The following is a 20,134-nucleotide window of genomic DNA, read 5'->3' as shown; positions in this document are numbered from 1 at the left end:
AGCCGTGGGCTGGTGGCAGCGCCGTGAGTCACGTCGCTTTTTGGCCTGGCTGGCCGCGGGGGCTGAGGACAGTAGTAGTGGCGCCCGAGCAGCCCGGAGGGACAGGTGGGCGGAGAGGGGGAGAAGAGCAAGTCGAGACAGTTCGCGGAGGAGGGGCGGCAGGGCCGGCACTCCCAATGCCCTGCCAAGCAAACCCGCCTCTCGATCCCTTTCCTGCTCCACTGTCTGTGGGCGCTGCCAATGCTCAGACGGGCAACGCGAGGGTCAGACTGAGGGGGAGAGCAGGAATTCTTATGGCCTGAGAAGGCGCTGGATTCCACCACCTCTCTTCCTCTTAGTCCCCACTGCCCTCTCTGGAGAAATGGATCTGTGTGCCAAGTTGACCAGTCATGTGGCTGTAGTCCCTGGGAGATTTGCTGCTGGGCCCACTTTTCCCGAAAGGCCGCGGATCCCCACGTGGCCAGATCCCAAGCATCTTCTCCAGCAAAGGGATTGTTGGGGATAGGGAGACAGTTGGCACTGGAGGGTTAAAACGGTGGCTCACCAGAACCAGAAAACCCAATCCTGCCTGGCAAGCAGGAGTGATCCATGAAGGGGGATTTCCAGGATTCCTCAGGTCCTGAAATCTTCTGTGGGACCTGTCCCTGGGAGGAGGCAGTGTGATGAGAAACGAACTTCAGAATGGGAATCAGGAGACCAGATTCTAACCCCACTCTGACACTAACCAGCTGGGATACTTTGAGCGAATACAGGATGGCTCTGGATGTCTGTTTCTGCATTTGTAAAATGAGGAGTTTGGACCAGGGGGATGCTTGGGGTGCCTTCTGGCTGAAGGGTCTATAAGACCGTGGCCAGGCCAATTCGGGGCCTTACCTAGCCTGCCCTGCCTGCAGGGGCAATTGCTCCAAGCCTCCTAATTATGTCTTCACAGTATCCTCCCTCTTCAGTCAGCTCAGATGCCTGCTCAGCCTCAAGTGCCACTGACCCCAAACACAGTCTTCTCGGGGGACCTCTTCACTTTTCAACTTTCTCAGCTTCTTCTACAGCAGCAGTATCACCCTGGGACCAGCATGAGGCCCCGATGGTGTGGAAGACCCGAAAGAGAAGCCAAGATTGCTGTTTCCAGTATCTCAGAGGAGGCATCTCCTCTGGAACCTGCCAGCTGGAACCTACAAGGAGAGCAAGAACTCCCTCAGCACTGGGGGCACAACGATTTCAGCACGGGAATTTGGGGACCAGTAGGATGATGGGGTTTTAAGTGCCTTTTGACTTAATGATAAGAGCTCTTAATCATCCTCCTCAAGGATTTACATTCCAATTCTTGCAGCTAGGATTTTTGGCATAGAAGAAAAAGTTTGGGTGGTATCAGTTTGCTTGCCCTCTGTTTACCATGATTGCCAAGGGTACGTCCATTGAGGAAGCACAAGAAAACTGAAGTTGCATCTCAACCAGAAGTTGTGTGTCAATGTCTGGGTTCCTGGGATTGAATAGGGACAAGTGACCAACTTGAATATTCTTAGAAGAACATCTTATGTGATGAGGAATTAGGAAAGCATGAAGGTCTAAGTGGTTCAAGAAGGACCCCAACTATGAAGAGATGATAGCTAGAAGGGGGTGGCAGTAAGATAAACAACTTTGTTCATTACCTTCCAACCTTAACATGCTGTGACCTATTTGACAAATTGTCGTGTACCATTATTCTCTTTTCATCCAGATATAAGACCTGGGACAAATGGAGAGAAGCCACAGAGAAGCAGATTTGGGATTCAGCACCAGAAAGATCTCCATTTAATTTAGTAAACATTTACTGAAGACTTACTGGGTATCAGGCAACTGTAATGGGTATAGTGAACAATACATTTAGCTTACAGAATAAGTAGTGGAACCACCATGGAACATGCTATACTTCTCTTTATAGTAACACTGAAGAAACTGTTGACTGACCATCTGCCAATAATGTCTCCTACGGTTAGGGGTTATGTCTTCTTTGACTCTCTCATTCTTAACCCCTAATGATCCCTGGCTGTCATGACCTGATGAGTGATGAATGAAGGTATGGTAATACAGTGAGGGCATTTTTATGTAGAATAATGTGTGTGTGGTGGGAAACGGGATAGAGCTCAAGGACTAAAGTTTACTTAAGCCATAGAACTGGTCCCACTTTTTCTTGGAAGGCTGGCTGTCCAACTGTCAGGAGAGTGGGTGGAAGCCTGACACCACCCCCCCACTGGTTCAGAGCCCAGAGTCGGTAGGCAAGTGGAGGTGAGGCCCTCTTGGAGCCAGCCAGCCAGTCAAGCTCTATCAGACAACCTCAGGCCAAGATGCTGCCCTTTTTTGGTTACAAGACTTAGAAGGGATGTGGCAAGGACAGTGGATTGGATCCAAGAGAAAGGCAAAAGGAGGACAAAGTCCAGACTCCTTTCCCACCACTCTCTCCAGTGGCATTTTACAAGGAAGGAGAACAGTGGAGCATGTTGATACAGCCCACAAGGCAGATATAGTCACTTATCCATCACCCAAAATTAGCTGTATCCAAGCAGCCAGCTCTGCTCTGTTCTTTCTCCCTCTTTCCTCTTCCTTCTCTCTATAACTCCTTTCTCCGCCAGTTCCATGCATGGGCCTTTATTCTTCTCACCTATTTCAGAATGCTCCTTTTAAGACCTAGCTCAGAGCCTCTTTCCTCATCAAGCCTTCCTCTCCTGTGTCAGCCCAAAGCACTCCCTCTTTCTGAACTCTGCAAGGCCCAGGGATATGGTAGTTACAAGCATGGCTTTGGAAACCAGATGAACCTGAGCCTGAAACCAGTTTTTAACTGTGTGTCTTTGGGTAAGTGACTCGATTTCTCTAAGGAGCCTGGAATTGTATCTGTCTCATAGGGCTGTGAATATTTAATGAGAAATGCATGGAAGGTACTGCGTATTAAGTGCTCAGTGGACATTAGCTTTATTAGTTATTGTGTCTGAATTTGTTGACATTTATACTGCACCCTAGGCTGTTGAGCAACTTTACCATCTTCCACAATTTAATAGTTCCTCAGTTGGCTTATAGTATGACTAAAACAGGGACCTATTATCACTGTGTCCCTCATAGGAGGGGCTTGTGCTAAGCAGCTAACAATTGATAGGAGGGGCTTTGTGCTAAGCAGCAAAGAGCATCTGTTGATGCTCTTTGAGGAAAACAACTTTTGGATGTGTGGAAGACTTGGGCTCTTATCTGAATGTAGCGGATTTGAGGTTGGTTATGTGAGGCCCTTCAATTTCTGGACTCTCAAGCCTACTGCGACTTCTTGACAGTCTCCTTTAAGGCTCCCCTGCCTGGCACTTTGCAGGATGGACTGGTACATTCTACTACTTACTTAAGAAAAAAAAAAAGTTAGCTATCAATCTTGCCTGTTTTGTTGACGTAAGGGGTTCAAGATACACAGGGGTCATAGGGAGAGATGTGAATTCCCTTTTCGAGAGACCAGCGAAGCCAAGAACATCGTGTGCTATCTTTACTATGAGAAGTACATTTCCCATTAAAAGACCGATACTTCATTTCCAAAAGTTAAATAGAATGGTCCTTAAAAATGATTCCAGCTAGTTAAATTTAGGGCCCTGGAGAATAAAATCCAATTCAAAAATATACTCTGACTTTAAGTCCATAGAATCTCTTCCTGATTGTGAAGTAAATAATTTTCATTTGCTTTAAAGTTCTGCACTTGGTATTTTGATCTTCTGTGATGAAGTCAACAGCCAGTGGTTAGGAATAAAGTCTCTCCAATAGTTGCCAACATGTACATTTCTCATCCAGGCTCCTCTCACTTGTACTTAAAAAATATTCTGGTAAAAAAAATACATATATAACATAAAATTTGGCTTTTTAAATAGTAAGCATACAGTACAGTGGCATTAACTACAGTCACAATGATGTGCAGGCTCACCACCATCCATTTCCCAAACTTTCATCACCCAAAACAGAAACTCTTTACCCATTGAACAGTAACTCTTGAATCCCCCTCCTCTTAGTCCCTGGTAACCTCTAATCTATTTGACTCTGTTAGTTTATTCCAGATATTTTTCCTGTTGTGACTGGCTTATTTCACTTAGCATAATGTTTTCAAGGTTCATTGATGTTGTATCATGTATCAGAACGTCATTCCTTTTTACAGCTGAGTAATATTCCATTATATGTGTAGATCACATTTTGTTTATTCATCTGTCGAGGGACACCTGGGGTGTTTCCACCTTTTGGCTATTGTAAATAGTGCTGCTATGGACATTAGTGTACAAGCATCAGTTTGAGTCTGTTTTTTTCAATTTTTGTGGGATATACCTAGGAATGAAATTGATGGATCATATGGTACTTTTATGTTCAACTTTTTGAGGAACTGCCAAATGGCTTTCCCAGAGGCTTCACTATTTCAAATTGCCACTAACAGTGCACAAGGGTTCTAATTTCTCCACATCCCTGCCATCACTTGTTATTTTCCATTTGTTGATAATCAATATCATAAGTGAATGTGAAGTGGTATCTCATCCTGGTTTTTATTTGCATTTCCCTAATGGTTAATAATGTGGAGTACCTCTTCATGTCCTTACTGGCTCTTTGTATATCTTCTTTGGAGAAATGTCTATATAAAAGTCTTTTGCACATTTTAAAATCGGATTGTTTTGTCATTTTTGTTGCTGAGTCGTAGCAGTCTTTACAAACAGGCTTTTAAGAGAAGGTCACAAAGGAAGAAGGTAGAAGTCTGCGGAAACCAGAAAAGCAGACACTAGAAGTGAGAGATTGTCATGGGACGAGAGGCAGAGATGCAAGCCTAGGAAGCCCAAGAAGGATGATAAGTCGGCACCAAAATGCTACCGACTTTGGGGAGAAAGCATGACCTTGTCAGTGCCTTGAGTTTGGACTTCCCACCTCTGAAACCATGGACCAATAAATGCTTGTTGTTTAAGCCAACCCCACTGGGTGGTAACTGTCACAGCAGCCTGACAAACTAAGACAATCCTGTACCCTGCAACTTTGCTGAATTCATTTATTAGCTCTACTCAATCTCTTCTGCAATCTTTTTCTATACCCATCTCTACATTTTAACCCCAAGAAACCTCAAACCGCCCCACCAAAGTCAGTGACTATTTCTTTTTCTTTCATTCATCCATTTATTTAACAAATTGTAATTAGGTGTCTATTATATGGCAGGAGCTGTACTAGGAACTAAGAGAGAATGGAAAGCAAAATGAGATATCAGTCCTGCTTTCCTGAAGCCAACCATCTAATTGGGAGATAGAGATCAATCAAGTAATCAAAGAAATGAGGGTACAACTATAAATGAGGTAATGAGATAAACTCTGAAAGAAAGGAACATGATTCTGTGAGATCATGTCATTGAAGGACCTATCCTAGACAAGGAGTGAGGGGTCAGGGAAGGGTTCCTTGAGGAAATGATGTTTGATCTGGAGCTGAAGAAGAGTAGTTGTTAATTAGTGAAAGTGGGGGTGGGGAGAGTTGCAGCCGGAGTGAATAGAACGTGTAAGGCCCTAGGACTGGAGGTAACGTGGCTCATCTGAAGAACTGTCAACAAGCCAGTGTGGGTTTAGCATAGAGAACATAAGGAGCAAAGAGGAGAATGGAGCGAAATGAGGCTGCATACAGACTTAGAGGCCACACTTGGTGGCTGGGAACTTGTAGGACTAGGTCTATATTTTAACAGCAGTGGGAAGCCAGTGAGGGGTTTAGGTTTTTGTGTGTGTGTGTGCGTTTTTATTCCATTCTTCATATATAATCAGTAATTCACAATATCGTCACATAGTTGCATATTCATCATCATGATCATTTCTTAGAACATTTGCATCGATTCAGAAAAAGAAATAAAAAGACATCAGGAAAAGAAATAAAATGAAAACAGAAAAAAAATTATACATACCATACCCCTTACCCCTCCCTTTCATGGATCACTAGCATTTCAATCTAAATTTATTTTAACATTTGTTCCCCCTATTATTTATTTTTTTAATTAAAAAAATTAACGAAACATTTAGAAATCATTCCATTCTACATATATAATCAGTAATTCTTAATATCATCACATAGTTACATATTCATCATTTCTTAGTACATTTGCATCGATTTAGAAAAAGAAATAAAAAGACAACAGAAAAAGGAATAAAATAATAGAGAAAAAAAAAACTATACGTACCATACCTCTTACCCCTCGCTTTCATTTACCACTATTTCAAACTGAATTTATTTTAACATTTGTTCCCCCTATTATTTATTTTTATTCCATATGTTCTACTCTTCTGTTGATATAGTAGCTAAAAGGAGCATCAGACATAAGGTTTTCACATTCACAGAGTCTCATTGTGAAAGCTATATCATTGTTCAATCATCATCAAGAAACATGGCTACTGGAACACAGCACTACATTTTCAGGCAATTCCCTCCAGCCTCTCCACTACATCTTGAACAACAAGGTGATATCTACTTAATGCATAAGAATAACCTCCAGGATAACCTCTCGACTCTGTTTGGAATCTCTCAGCCATTGCCTCTTTGTCTCATTTCACTCTTCCCCCTTTTGGTCGAGAAGGTTTTCTCAGTCCCTTGATGCTGAGTCTCAGCTTATTCTCGGATTTCTGTCCCATGTTGCCAGGAAGGTCCACACCCCTGAGAATCATGTCCCATGTACACAGAGGGAGGGTGGTGAGTTTGCTTGTTGTGTTGGCTGGAGAGAGAGGCCACACCTGAGTAACAAAAGAGGTTCTCTTGGGGGTGACTCTTAGGCCTAATTTTAAGTAGACTTGACCTATCCTTTGTGGGGGTAAGTTTCATATCAACAAACCCCAAGACTGGGGGCTTTGGTTGTCCAACTGCTTGCGAGAATATTAAGAATTCAACTTGGGGAGGTTGAATTTTCCCCCGTTCTCACCATTCCCCAAAGGAGACTTTGCGAATACTTTTTTATTCACTGATCAAATCACTTTGGGATTTATCAGGGCATCACTCTGGACAAACCAACAAAATCATGTCCTACTCAAGGTTCCATGTACTTATGGTATTCAATTAAGCTATCTACATAAGTCATATTAGGAAACGCACTAGTCAAAATATAAATTTTGTACCAAATAAACATTTTTTGCTTTAGTCTCACACTAAAATTGAAATTTAAAAATATTAATTGCCATCTATTTTTAGCACCCTGCAGTAATGACATTCCTTTGTTCTCCCTCATGCAAAAACATTTTTAAAATTTGTACATTTAGTCACTATCATTATACACTGTAGGCATTCCCAGATTATACCATCTCAATCTTTATCATCTATCTTTCTTTCTGATTTAGTGAGGGGTTTTAAATGTGTGTTTTGGAGGTGAAGGTGGGTGGATGGATGACAGATTTTCTGTTTTTAAAAAACTACCTATTATTGCCAGAACTTGTGGTGGCTTCTGTCATTACAGAAAAATATTTTTGACCTTTGACCTCCACCAGGGTCAATTTCAGGCTTTAAACTCACCATTCCAAATGAAATGTTATTTTTTTTATTTCTAGAGAATGCCACTTTCTCTTTACATATATAAAGATGGCTGAAAATAAAACCATGACAAATATTTAGATTAGTTTGCTAATCTTGGTATTAGCTGGGATTTTTTGCATAATACCCAGCATGCATTTGCATTTTCTGAAAAAGTTCTTCAAGGTAAGAGCACCAAATCAGGTTATCTCTAGGGGTGGTAGTGAAAATAGATGATATTGTTTCCTTCATGAAATTTTGGGTCAAGTTGTGCAGGTAATAACACAGTCCCCGCTATTATAGTTGCAGCATCTTTAGACTTTCAAGTTACCTATTGGTTGGACAGCATGGAGCTGTCCAAGGTTGTAGCTGCAGTGCCATTTCCAATCCCACCCCTTCCCCCCTCCTTTACACTCATTCTTTGTTTATAACAGTCTCCTCCCCATCCCACTGTGCCCTCCTAGTTGTACTGTAGCCAGTTGTCACAGGTTGGATTTTCCAGAAGTAGACACTAAGATGGAATTTAGGTATTGACACCTGTGAAAGAAAGAGGAAGCAGGAATGGCAGAGGGTAAAGTCCAACATGCAAGGCTCAGGGGGAAGCTCTGGATCCAGTATTTCTCATCAGTTCCCATATTGAGCTGAAATGGCTGGGCTTTTACCCATCTCACTAAGTCACCAAATGTGGGCTGCCCCACGAAAGGTATGATCTGGAGCAAGGTGGCTTTCTGCAGCTAAGGCACCTCTGACATCAGCCCCTGCAGCTGGGCAACAAGTCCTTCCTTGAAGGGGAGTGTGGACCACATCTCTATGTCTAGCCATCAACCTTCTAATTCACATCAGAGAAAGACTGGGAAATTCCAGTATTCACTGACTTTAAATCATAACCATGCCAGACTGTAGAGAGAAGCCTTCTCTTTCTCAGCTGAAGTTATTGCCTTTCAGTGAACATAAAAGTGATTGTTTTCAGAAACTGAAAGAAAATATGAAGAGGAACTCTAAGAGTGGCTTTGAAACTGCCAAATCCATGGAAGTAAGTTAATATTGCAAAGGCCCCCTTAAGGAACTTGAACCAATGTTTTTTGAAAGGAAAAAACAAAGCCTTACATATATATAGCACTCCAGGTTTCAAAGTAAATTCTCATGTCATTTGAGCCACTTAATAAGCCTGTGAAGTGGGCAGGGCAGGTCTTATCACCATTTTATAGATGAGAAAGCCTTACAAGGTTCAGGAAGTGTAAGTGACTTGCCCAAAGTCATGCTAATGAAACCACCAGCATTCACCCTTGCCCTGTTCATTGAAAGTGGGGACTTTATTGGCCCAAATTTTGGGACTGTCAGGAATGCTCAGGATGATGGAGAGAAGTGGAAGAATTGGGCAGGGAAAGGCTACAAACTGATGATGCAGAAAATGGTTTAGGGGGCACTTGGCTCCAAGGTTTAAAAACAAAGGTGGGGACAAGCATTGAATGTTATCATGTGTAAGCAAGGCAAGAGAGAGGAAGCCAAGCCCCACTGTAAAATTTTATTGAGAGTCCAGAGGGAGCAATGATGTAAGAACATGAATTCCTAGAGCCAGATAAGGGCATTATCTCTGCAACTCAGGGATGTTTATGGATCTGAAAGAAAGGTGAGTTTGTGGCCTGAGAGCTCAAGAGCTTTCCTCCCTGGGGTCAGAGGCTAGAGAGACAGAGGCTGAGTGGAAGGAACCAAAAGAATTCCTGCTGATATCAAGCCTGGAGAGGATGGTACTCACCAGGAGAGTCTGGGGACTCAGAGCTGATACCGGAAGACTGGACCCAGCCAGGAGGAGCTCAGGTCAGACTATGAACCCTGAACTTGGCTACTGAATGGTACACATTCTGCTTTCTTAGAGCTGTGCATATAAACACCTGGTCTCCAAACAGCCCCTCTTTTGTAATCATAAGGAACCAACGATATCTAGGTACCTGGGGACTGGGCTGGATGAGATGGGGGGGGGAGAGTTGTACAGATGCACTGAGTTTATTTCCACCCCTAAGACCAGGTGACCTGAGAAAACAGAGGGAAGGAGAGTCTTCTGGCCCTTTGACAGGGAATACAATGGATCAGCCCTCTGTAAAGGAATCCCAACTGCTAGAACTGAGCCCAGAGTGCAGCAAAAGGAAACTCTACCACAGCTAAGGGCTCGACATTACACTTAGAAGAGGCTCTCGTGAAATAGAGGTACTAGAAAACAATGATAACTTTAAAAATAATAATATCAGGATTAAATACTCCAAGTTGAGCACAAAATGATTTTCTAGAACCAAAAGACAAGATCTGCAAGAAAATTTAGTAGATGGAAGAGAGAGGGGATAGTAAGCAACAGGAAGTAAATTTCCCAAGGTCCACGTTTGCTGAATGGAAGGTTTTGGCAAGTTCTGGGCAGGATAAATGAGTCAGGGCTTGGTAAATTCTCGAAGTCTAAGGATAAAAAGAACATCTTAGAGGGGGGGCCGCGGTGGCTCAGCGGGCAAAGTGCTTGCCTGCTATGCCGGAGGACCTCGGTTCGATTCCCGGCCCCAGCCCATGTAACAAAAACGGAGAAACAGAATACAATAAAACAAGAAAATGTTTAAAGATGTTTCCCTTTCTTCCTTCCTTCCTTCCTTCTATCCTTCCTTCCTTCTCTCTGTCTTTAAAAAAAAAAAAAAAAAAAGAACATCTTAGAAAGATGTTCAGAAAAAAAGTACAAATTACTTGGAGATTAAGGACCCTATTCTTATTCTCTTCTATAACACCTAGAGTAGAGAGAATGAGGCAAATCGTGCAAAGATTACAAAGAGGAAAAATACTGCACACCAAAAACCCTGTATCCAAGACACCACTCACCTGTCAGGGTGAAAGAAACATAATTGAGAATATGCAAGAAGTCAAAGGACATGTTACCCACATCTTCCATCAGAGAAAAAAAGTTTAAGGATAGATCTAACAAAACAATAAATGAATCAGCTTAAAGCCTTAAGGATGGAGGGAGGATGAAAAGAAAATAAATAGGGGTGAGCAAGTGTTTTTATAATACATAATTAGTTAAATCCAAATGGATGATAATCCATTTAGTGGATTACACATTAGTGGTGTGTAATGTAAGTGATCAAAATAGAAGAGATATTTCAAGGGAACTGCTAATAGTAGCCTGGAACTAAAAGCACTAGAGGAGAAAAAGAGGAAGTAACAGTTTTCTGCAGGTCTCATTTTGGTGGGAGAGAATGGGAAATGAAAGCACGATGAAGGTTTCATCCTTCATTCAGCAAGAGAATTTAGGGGAAATAGCTGGGCTCTTATTTTCATATAACAGAAATGCATATGAGTTTGACTATGAGTGGCAAAAAGGAGGAGGAACTTAATTGAAAGGAGAAGTAGTATAGCGCTCCCAAATTAACAGAAGAAATAAAAGAACTGGATAGCAACCAGAGCTAATTAATTAGGGAAATGGTGGAGGGTGGGGATAAGTAATAAACATAAAGCAAAATGGAAGGACTACAATTAAGTACTTTTTTTATACTAAATGCCAACAGACTTTAATTAATCATTAAAAGACAGACTGTCAGACTGGGTAAAAAAAATAGCAAATATGTAGTTATATGCTATATACAAGAAAGAAACTCAATTAACAAAAGCTAATAAAGAGAGGTTGAAAATAAAAAGGTGGGCAAAAGATAATAGGCAAATGCAAATAAAATAGCAGAAAAGAATTACTGTACTAATTAATACACAACAAAAAGAAATTTAAAATTAGAAGCACTATATAAATGTAATGATACAAATCACAATTTATAAAGAAGTCATTAACTTAACAAAAAAAAAGAAAAACAACAGTAAAACAGCACATAATCCAGCACTTTTTCCTTTACATTCAGCAAGTTGTCCCCCTGGAACCCACCCCCTCAATCCATCCAATCCTAATCCATACATTCTTAGTCATACAGATACACACATTCGTGGGAAAATGCAGTCATACTATATTTATATCTCTCTGGATTAGTACAGTTAGGTCTGACTGTTGAATTGTTTCTCCACTCCTTATCTCCGTGGCTTTCTGGATACCATGCCAGTTTGAAGCTATTATGTACCCCAGAAAAAAACATGTTTTAATCCTGATCCTATCTTGTTAGGGTAGTCAATTCTCTTAATCCGGATTCAATAGTGTAGGGCAGAACTTTTGATTAGATCATGTCCGTGGAGATGTGGCATGACCAATGCAGATGCTTGGAGAACAGTTGCTTCAGAGCTGACAGAGACATGGATGTCTGGAGATGCTTGTAGCCCAGCAGATATTGTCATGTGCCTTTCCATGAGATGCTAAGCAAGCCGGCTCCTACAACTCTGGGAGCTAAGCGAAGGCCCACAGATGCTTAGAGAGAAACCACTGGCATCAGAAGCTGGAGGCAATGAAACCAGGAACAAGGACCAGCAGATGCCAGCCACATGCCTTCCCAGATGACAGAGATGGTCCAGATGGCACCAGCCTTTCTTGAGTGAAGATCACCTCTGACTGGTGCCTTAATTTGGCCTTAGAACTGTAAAATTGTAACTTATTAAATTCCCTTTACAAAAGCCACTCCATTTTTGGTATATTGCTTTCCAGCAGCATTAGTAAACTAACAGAGGTACATAATAGCTTCAAACTGGCACAGTGTCTATGTACAGTGAGATAACATTTATCTTTCACCTAGGAGAACTGTAGAAATTAACCATTCCTCAAGCAACTGGCTGATGTGTCCTATTGCTTTGTGTCAGGGATCCATATCTTTGTTCAACCAAGGCTTAGATGGATCAAAAATCCCTCACACCTAGGTCCTCCCAGGAACTTGTAGGCTCCTGCCTCCCCATGAAAGCCACACTAGTCAACTGTACCTAAGGGAATTTCTCTTTCTCCTCTTCCTATCTGCCTACACTTCACCTTAACGTCTTTTCATGAGAAATAAGTTTCTTGAGAGGAGAGACTGATGCATCCTATTTCCTAAGGCACTCATTAGGAATTTTGAACGAGTGAAAGAAAGAAAAGAATGACTGAATCTTGGGAATATTAGATGGCTCAACTAACGGAAGTCTGTGGAAATCAAGTAAAGAGGACTGTTTTATGCTTTCTAACCAGCCAGCTTGCCAGCTGAATCCCTAGTGATGCCTTGGACTTCAATGAGGAGTTTAATTAGCCCTGGCACTTGATTCTGGAAGCAATGGAGAAGGACAATGAGCACAAGCAAGGGAGATCTGGGCTGTCACCAGCCTGACATATGGCTCTGTATATTACCCACTGGCTTCCATTTAGGGCTGTACCAAGTCCCAGCTAACTTTACTTCTAAATGTTAGAAGTGTTTCTTCTTTCAAGATATTGGTTGAGTAAGACCTTTTACTGATGGTCTGAAGCCAAAAACATGAACTGCTTTTGGATGATTAGGGGTATATACAAAGTAAAGGGGCAGGTAGTGGGTGTAGGAAAACAAGACTGGATTTGGAGTCAAAAGACTGGGCTGGATCCCTGACTTTTCCCAATTTACAATCACCAAATAGCTGTATGGCCATGGACAAGCCAATTCATAGTTCCAGGTTTGAAAGGCTGTGATTCAATGAAATGCAGTGACAGCTGTTTAGAGGAAATCATTCAGAGATGCGTTGGCAGAAGTAGATACATCATGAGGCTAAAGACACTTAGACTTCAAGGCTCCTCTTTGCACAGGCCCCTCCCAAGACCCATCCAATCTTGTCAGATTGTATTATTACCCTAAATCTAGGTCTCTATTAAGGTTTCTTCCAAGTTCAAAATTCCTTGTTTCTGGCCAGTGGGTTTGAAGAAAGGCATTTCCTGTTATACAACCCTATCCTATTTTATAACTTGCACAAACAACAATGTACCATAGGTGCTTTGCTCCTTTCTTTGGGTACTTACATGATTTTGGACAACTCTGGTAAAAGAAAAAACCCAAGTAGAAGTATAAGTGCCTGAGATTTATTAGTATAATATTTAAACTTGAGCCATATTCTATATTTTTTGTCACTGAGAAGGCCACCAGCAAGAATTCTTTTACCCTAAGGCTCACGTTAAGTTACTATTAGTCTGGCTTCAGTCTCATTCTTGTTGGCTAGGAGCTCTGGACATTTGAATTAAATGCCACAGATGCACTGATCTTCCTTCATTTTCCTAGAACCTTGTTTCTAGTCACTTGGGAGTTGGGGCTGCAGGGTGCTGGAGTAAACTGCATGGAGCTGACAGTGGTGGGTAAAATAGCAACCTGGTTTGGACACCCACCCCAGTCAAGCTGGGATTTTTTTTTTCTGGGCTCAGGAATTATCTTAATTATTTGTTGGACATGCACAAGGCTCCACCCACATGGTCAGCATCATACTCTGCTAACCCAAAAGGACAGAGCAGAGAAATCAGACCTTGGAGGAGCTGAATATCTTCAGGCTGGACACCCTTACAATGGAACCTTTCTTCCCAGCCATCTCAGTCCTCACAACCTCTTCAGCCTACCAGCAACAAGCACCACAGAGCATCCATCCCTTGCTGCTTCTCAGAACCATGGCAAGGGGTTTTAAGACAGACCTGCTCTGTCGCAACCGAGTTTGAATACCTACCCCAATCAACATGGGGAAATTTTATCTGGACTCACAAATTTTCTTAATTACTTTGCTTTTCTTGTAACTAGCACTTTGTCCCCTTTTGTAGGTAAGGGAGAAAGACCTGTTTTCCTTCTCTATTCCTCATGGTCATTTTCATCCAAAGTGAGGTTACCGCACTACTTCTGACTTCAATTTTTGTTTTAACACAAGTCCCAGCACTTTGTTATTGTTTTGCCTCTCACTTTTGTTTTCCCAGTTTGTAATCACTTCATCCTCAGACTTGTAACCCATTAGGATCTCTAGAGCTAAAAGTAGAAAACTCCAGATCAGTGACCAGCTTAACTGGATATCCAGTTAACATCTGCTCTACCTTTCTGAAATTTGTATTTCCCATTAACGCTTTTCTTCCCTCAAATTGCCATATGTTTGTTAGTTGGAACTGTATCAGCATTTAGGTTTTCACCCATTTTGATTTTGCCTTTTATTTTTTGGCTCATAATTATCTTTTGGTCTATATTATTTTGTACCTGTTTCATCATCAACTATACAAGAGCTGGGTTATAAGGGCTGTACTTATATAGTCCTAGCTCTGATCACTGTGTGATCCTGAGTCAGGACACGCTACTTAATTTGATCAGACTGAAGTTTAATAAATGCCACAGTCCCGCTATTATGATGTCCTATTATCCTTTGAATTTGGCTTTGTTTTATTAGCTCCTATTTCTATGTTAGCATTTGTAGAAAAATTCCCCAAATTATTTGGGAACAAATTGTTACCATGTGCACTCAATGATAATTAGGAACATCTAAACTAATTCCCAAGAAGTTATGGATTCTTAATTACTTGTAGCACAAGCACAAAGTGCAACACCCACGATTAGCATCATATTCTGCTACCCCATGAGGACACAGCAGAGAAGAGCAAGCACATTAGTGTTTGCACATGATGAGCAATGCCTACAGTTAAAATAAAAGAGAGTGTCTGCCCTTTTGGAGGCTGAAGGGCTGCCCTCTGACTGGCCTTCATGTGTGGGAATAGCCCCCAATTCCATTAGCTGCCTGATTTTCAAGTAGAACTGTGCCTTTCATCACGCTGCCCAGTCTTTGAGGGGGTTGAGAGATGCTATGAATAGGTGAATATTGCCAGAAGGGATATGCTTTTGTGTAGATTAGAAAAAAAAAAAGAGTCCCATATCTCTTGGTTTTATTCATCCCAGAGGCTCCACACAGACCCTCTTTCCTTCTCCCTTGGGTACATCAGTCTGCTGTTGTCCTATTACAGATGGTGTCAGAAACCCTGCAGTGAAATTCAGACTTTGGGTGTCAGAGATTTGGAGTGGTTTTTTTTTTTGGAGGGGTGGGAAGGAAGGGGAGGGAGGAATCTACAGACAAAAAACAACAATTTGGAATCCCTGTGGATTCCTTGTGGCGAGTTATGAGGTGGGTAATGGAAGAAGCATGGGGAAGGTTGGAAGGGAAAATATGGACATCTTTCCCTCCCTCCTCCTCTCAGCAGGGCATCTGGGTGTCAGAGCTGAGATGGAGATGGCTTAGAGAAGAGATGGTGGCAGTTTTAAACACACCAAGGGGAGAAGGAGGCAGGGATGGTGGGGCAGGGGGAGGACACTAGGACCAGAGCTGTGCTTTACAGTTTGCAAGTACTTTTGCTTTATCTTTTGGCTAGGTAAATGGATCCATAGTCATTTTATAGTCATAGAAATTGTATTTCAGAGTGATTAAAGAAACTTTCCAAGACCACATAGTTAACAAAACAAAACAAGCTGGAGTCACACCCAAATCTGGGGCTTTGGACACAAAAATTTGGATTTGGAAGGTTCCCGGGCCACAGAACATTTCCCATCTTGGTCCATCCTTGATGCCTTATATTCTATTATTTAAAATTAATGTGTTTTGGAGCTTACTTGCTTTTTCTATTATCTGCATTTTAATTCTTTAGGAAGCACTGTGTCTAAGAATAAGTTAGGCAATTAAGTGCTTCGCACTTGAGAGCAGCTTTCTATAGAAAAGAGCTTCCTGGCAGGCAGGGAAGGAGAGGGCTGGAAAAAGGCCAAGCAGAATGGGCAATGAGAGGCCACCAAGGGCCTGGACTCTTGGGTGGCAATGACATGGCAGTAGGAGTTTGGGGAGAAGTTCGTAGAAAGGGGCACAGGAGGCAACTGGAAGGGAAAGAAGGGAGAGGGCAAAAAGTCAATTTTGTCCTTTTTACTATGCCAATTAAGGCTCGTTCAGGAGCTCTTGTGGCTCCAGCATTCATTTGTTGCAGAAGAAAACACTGAATTCCTTGGAGCCATTATTGAAGCCTGAAAGTTTGGAATCTCTGTATTAACAGTTTAGAAACAGTTCAGCCAGCAGTGGGGCTGTATTCCCTGTAGACCTATAATTCTAGAAGTTGCATTGTTTCCTCATGGGCTCATTGGTTATGGAATCAGGGAGCTAACAGGGCTCCACAGCAGGAGGGAAACTTAGAGTTTCTGAAGTCTTGTGACTAAGACAAAGAGGGGCAGGAATGTGCCTAACACAACTCACAAGGTGAGTTAGTTTAACCCAAAGTCATTTGCAATCAAATGTATTTGCAAAACCCTATCAGGGGAGGTTGAAAGGGAAGGCTGGAAAACTGATGACAGGTTTTCCTCAGAAATTTCTCTTTCCTTCTAGAAAGTTAAAAACTTGATGACCAATGAAGGCTTAGGATATATTTTTAAGCTATTTTGGTGGGGTTACTGACATTTGAGAATTTCCAGTTTGCTTTTATTGTTTGGATGATTAACAATAAAACAACAACAAACTCTCATATAAAATTCATCTCTGAATTCCAAAACAGTTTCTTTCTCTAAATATAGTATTAAAAAAAGTAGTCCTCTATCGATTTTCCCTCTGTGCTTTCAAATTAGTCAAGGAGCAGCACAGTTCATAGAAAAATCTCCACTTGTTCTCCCGCTCACACAGCCAGAGATCAGGAGAAGAGCACCATACCTTGCAATTAGGGCACCTTCCTCTGAAGAGGTCAAGGTTCTTCAAACTCACTGACAGATTCGCTTTATCCCACACGTGGTAGGAGTGGTGTGCTGGTTTAAAGGGATGTATGTCCCCTAGAAAAGCCAAGTTTTAATCAAAATCCCATTTCGTAAAGGCAGAATAATCCTTATTCAATATTGTATGTTTGAATCTATAATTAGATCATCTCCCTGTAGATGTAACCCAATCAAGAGTGGTTGTTAAACTGGATTAGGGGAGATGTGTCTCCACCCATTTAGATGGGTCTTGATTAGTTTCTGAAGTCCTATAAAAGAGGAAACATTTTGGAGAATGGAGATTCAGAGAGAACAGAGAATGCTGCAGCACCATGAAGCAGAGAGTCCACCAGCCAGTGATCTTTGGAGATGAAGGAAACTGCCTCCTGGGGAGCTGCATGGAACAGGAAGCCAGTAGAAGAAGCTACCAGATGACCATATTCACCATGTACCCTTTCAGGTGAGAGAGAACCCTGACCGTGTTTGCCATGTGCCTTTCCAGATGAGAGAGAAACTCTCACTGTGCTCGCCATATGTCATTCCACTTGAGAAGGAAACCCTGAACTTCATCAGCCTTCTTGAAGCAAGGTATCTTTCCATGGATGTCTTAGATTGGACATTTCTGTAGACTTGCTTTAATTGGGACAATTTCTCGGCCTCAGAACTGTAAACTAGAAACTTATTAAATTCCCCTTTTTAAAAGCCATTCCGTTTCTGGTATTATTGCATTCTGGCAGCTAGCAAACTAGAACAAGTGGGCTTGAGGGTTCCACTCAAGTCTACTTCAAAGCTAGGAAGCAGCCCTTTGCCTCCTAAGTGTAGCTCTGTCCAGTGGGGGGTGGGAGGTGGTGAGTAACACCAGATAGGGATGTAGGGGAAGGAGATGCAGCTCTGCCTGCTCATTCTCTCACAGAAGGGGATGAGGATACACCTTTTCTTAGCTGCTGCTCTCAATACTTTTATTTATCATGTTTCTTTCCCAGTGTTTCCTCTCAATTCAGTTCACAGGATGTCAACAGATTTCTCTTCCTTTCCTTCCAGGGAGCTTCTCTAGACTCTTCTCTTCTCCATGAGGCCCTAGGCCTTCTGTCTCCCCAGGGTCAGAGGGATTAGGGTGCAGCCTGCTGGGACACTCTTTCATAGGCCTCTGGACCCAGAGGATGGGTCCTTGGTGCTACGTACCTCTGTTCAATTCAGTAGACACTCCCTGAAGGCAGACTCTGGGAAGGCTCTGGGTGAGGCCGCAGAACATAGTGATAGGAAGGTCTAATGTCTGACCTCAGGAGTCCATAGACCAGTGAGAAGACAAATAGGCCTATAAAAAATCATCAAGAACTTCCAGAGAAGATGGCGGCTTAGTAAGACGCGCGGGTCTTAGTTCCTCCTCCAGAAAAGCAACTAAAGAAACAGAAACAATACGAAACAGCTCCCGGAGCCACAACAGAGACCAAAAAGACAGCGTACCCCATTCTGGAACGGCTGAAGGGGCAGGGAGAATCCGCTGTGGTGAGATACCTGAGGGGAGCGCGTTTTCCCAGCCGGGGCGGCTGGCGACTGGGGTCCCCTCCACGCACGTGGCTCCCCGGTCTGACTGGGAACGTTGGATAGCGGGGCCCTCCCACCACGCTTGGCATCTCGGGCCAGCTGGGCAATTTGGACCAGCACTCCCCCAAGCCGCGGCGGCCGGCAACCCCCCCTCCATGCGTGGTTTCCCGGGCCGACTGCGAGATTCAGATTGGCAAGTTAAAGGAGCCACAGCATCTTTTACTGGTGGGCCCCGCAGACAGACGAGCGCCACGAGCGCCACCTACTGGGCAGGAAAAGAAAAAAAGAGCCCAGAGATTTCACAGAAAAACCTTTCAACCAGCCGGGTCCCACACCCAGGGAAATGTGATCAAATGCCCAGACACCAGCAGAAAATAATGGATGACGCTCGAAAAATTGAAGATATGACCCAGTCAAAGGAACAAACCAATAGTTCAAATGAGATACAGGAGCTGAAACAACTAATGCTGAATATATGAACAGAAATGGAAAAACTCTTCAAAAACCAAATCAATAAATTGAGGGAGGACATGAAGAAGACATGGGCTGAACAAAAAGAAGAAATAGAAAATCTGAAAAAACAAATCACAGAACTTATGGGAGTGAAGGACAAAGAAGAAAAAATGGAAAAAACAATGGATACCTACAGTGGTAGATCTAAAGAGACAGAAGCTACAATTAGTGAACTGGAGGATGGAACATCTGAATTCCAAAAAGAAACAGAAACTATAGGGAAAAGAATGGAAAAACTTGAGCAGGGGATCAGGGAACTGAATGACAATATGAAGCGCACAAATATACGTGTTGTGGGTGTCCCAGAAGGAGAAGAGAAGGGAAAAGGAGGAGAAAAACTAATGGAAGAAATTATCACTGAAAATTTCCCAACTCTTATGAAAGACCTAAATCTACAGATCCAAGAAGTGCACCGCACCCCAAAGAGAATAGACCCAAATAGGCGTTCTCCAAGACACTTACTAGTTAGAATGTCAGAGGTCAAAGAGAAAGAGAGGATCTTGAAAGCAGCAAGAGAAAAACAATTTGTCACATACAAGGGAAACCCAATAAGACTATGTGTAGATTTCTCAGCAGAAACCATGGAAGCTAGAAGACAGTGGAATGATATATTTAAATTACTAAAAGAGAAAAACTGCCAACCAAGACTTCTATATCCAGCAAAATTGTCCTTCAAAAATGAAGGAGAAATTAAAACATTTATAGACAAAAAGTCACTGAGAGAATTTGTGACCAAGAGACCAGCTCTGCAAGAAATACTAAAGGGAGCACTAGAGTCAGATACGAAAAGACAGAAGAGAGAGGTATGGAGTAAAGTGTAGAAAGAAGGAAAATCAGATACGATATATATAATACAAAAGCCAAAATGGTAGAGGAAAATATTATCCAAACAGTAATAACACTAAAAGTTAATGGACTGAATTTCCCAATCAAAAGACATAGAATGGCAGAATGGATTACGACCCAGC

General features: G+C 42.3%; 1 protein-coding gene and 1 long non-coding RNA gene across 3 annotated transcripts in view; one reads left to right on the top strand and one right to left on the bottom strand.

The window, feature by feature from the left end:
* Positions 1-111: 111 nt before the first annotated feature.
* LOC143656113 (uncharacterized) lies at positions 112-19,163 on the bottom strand. Its single transcript, XR_013162401.1, has 3 exons — positions 18,291-19,163; positions 17,071-17,186; positions 112-3,821 (listed from the first exon to the last, which is right to left on the bottom strand). It is a non-coding gene; the product is annotated as an uncharacterized LOC143656113 (long non-coding RNA).
* CYP19A1 (cytochrome P450 family 19 subfamily A member 1) overlaps positions 9,082-20,134 on the top strand; it is a 121,579-nt gene continuing 110,526 nt past the window's right edge. For both annotated transcript variants that reach the window (XM_077127889.1, XM_077127886.1), the window contains exon 1: positions 9,082-9,309. The gene's annotated coding sequence lies outside the window, so the exon portion shown is untranslated. The remainder of the gene's footprint in view (positions 9,310-20,134) is intronic.

Source organism: Tamandua tetradactyla, chromosome 14 (assembly GCF_023851605.1).
Source record: "Tamandua tetradactyla isolate mTamTet1 chromosome 14, mTamTet1.pri, whole genome shotgun sequence".
Classification (NCBI taxonomy): Eukaryota; Metazoa; Chordata; class Mammalia; order Pilosa; family Myrmecophagidae; genus Tamandua; species Tamandua tetradactyla.
This window is presented reverse-complemented; position numbering and strand designations above follow the sequence as displayed.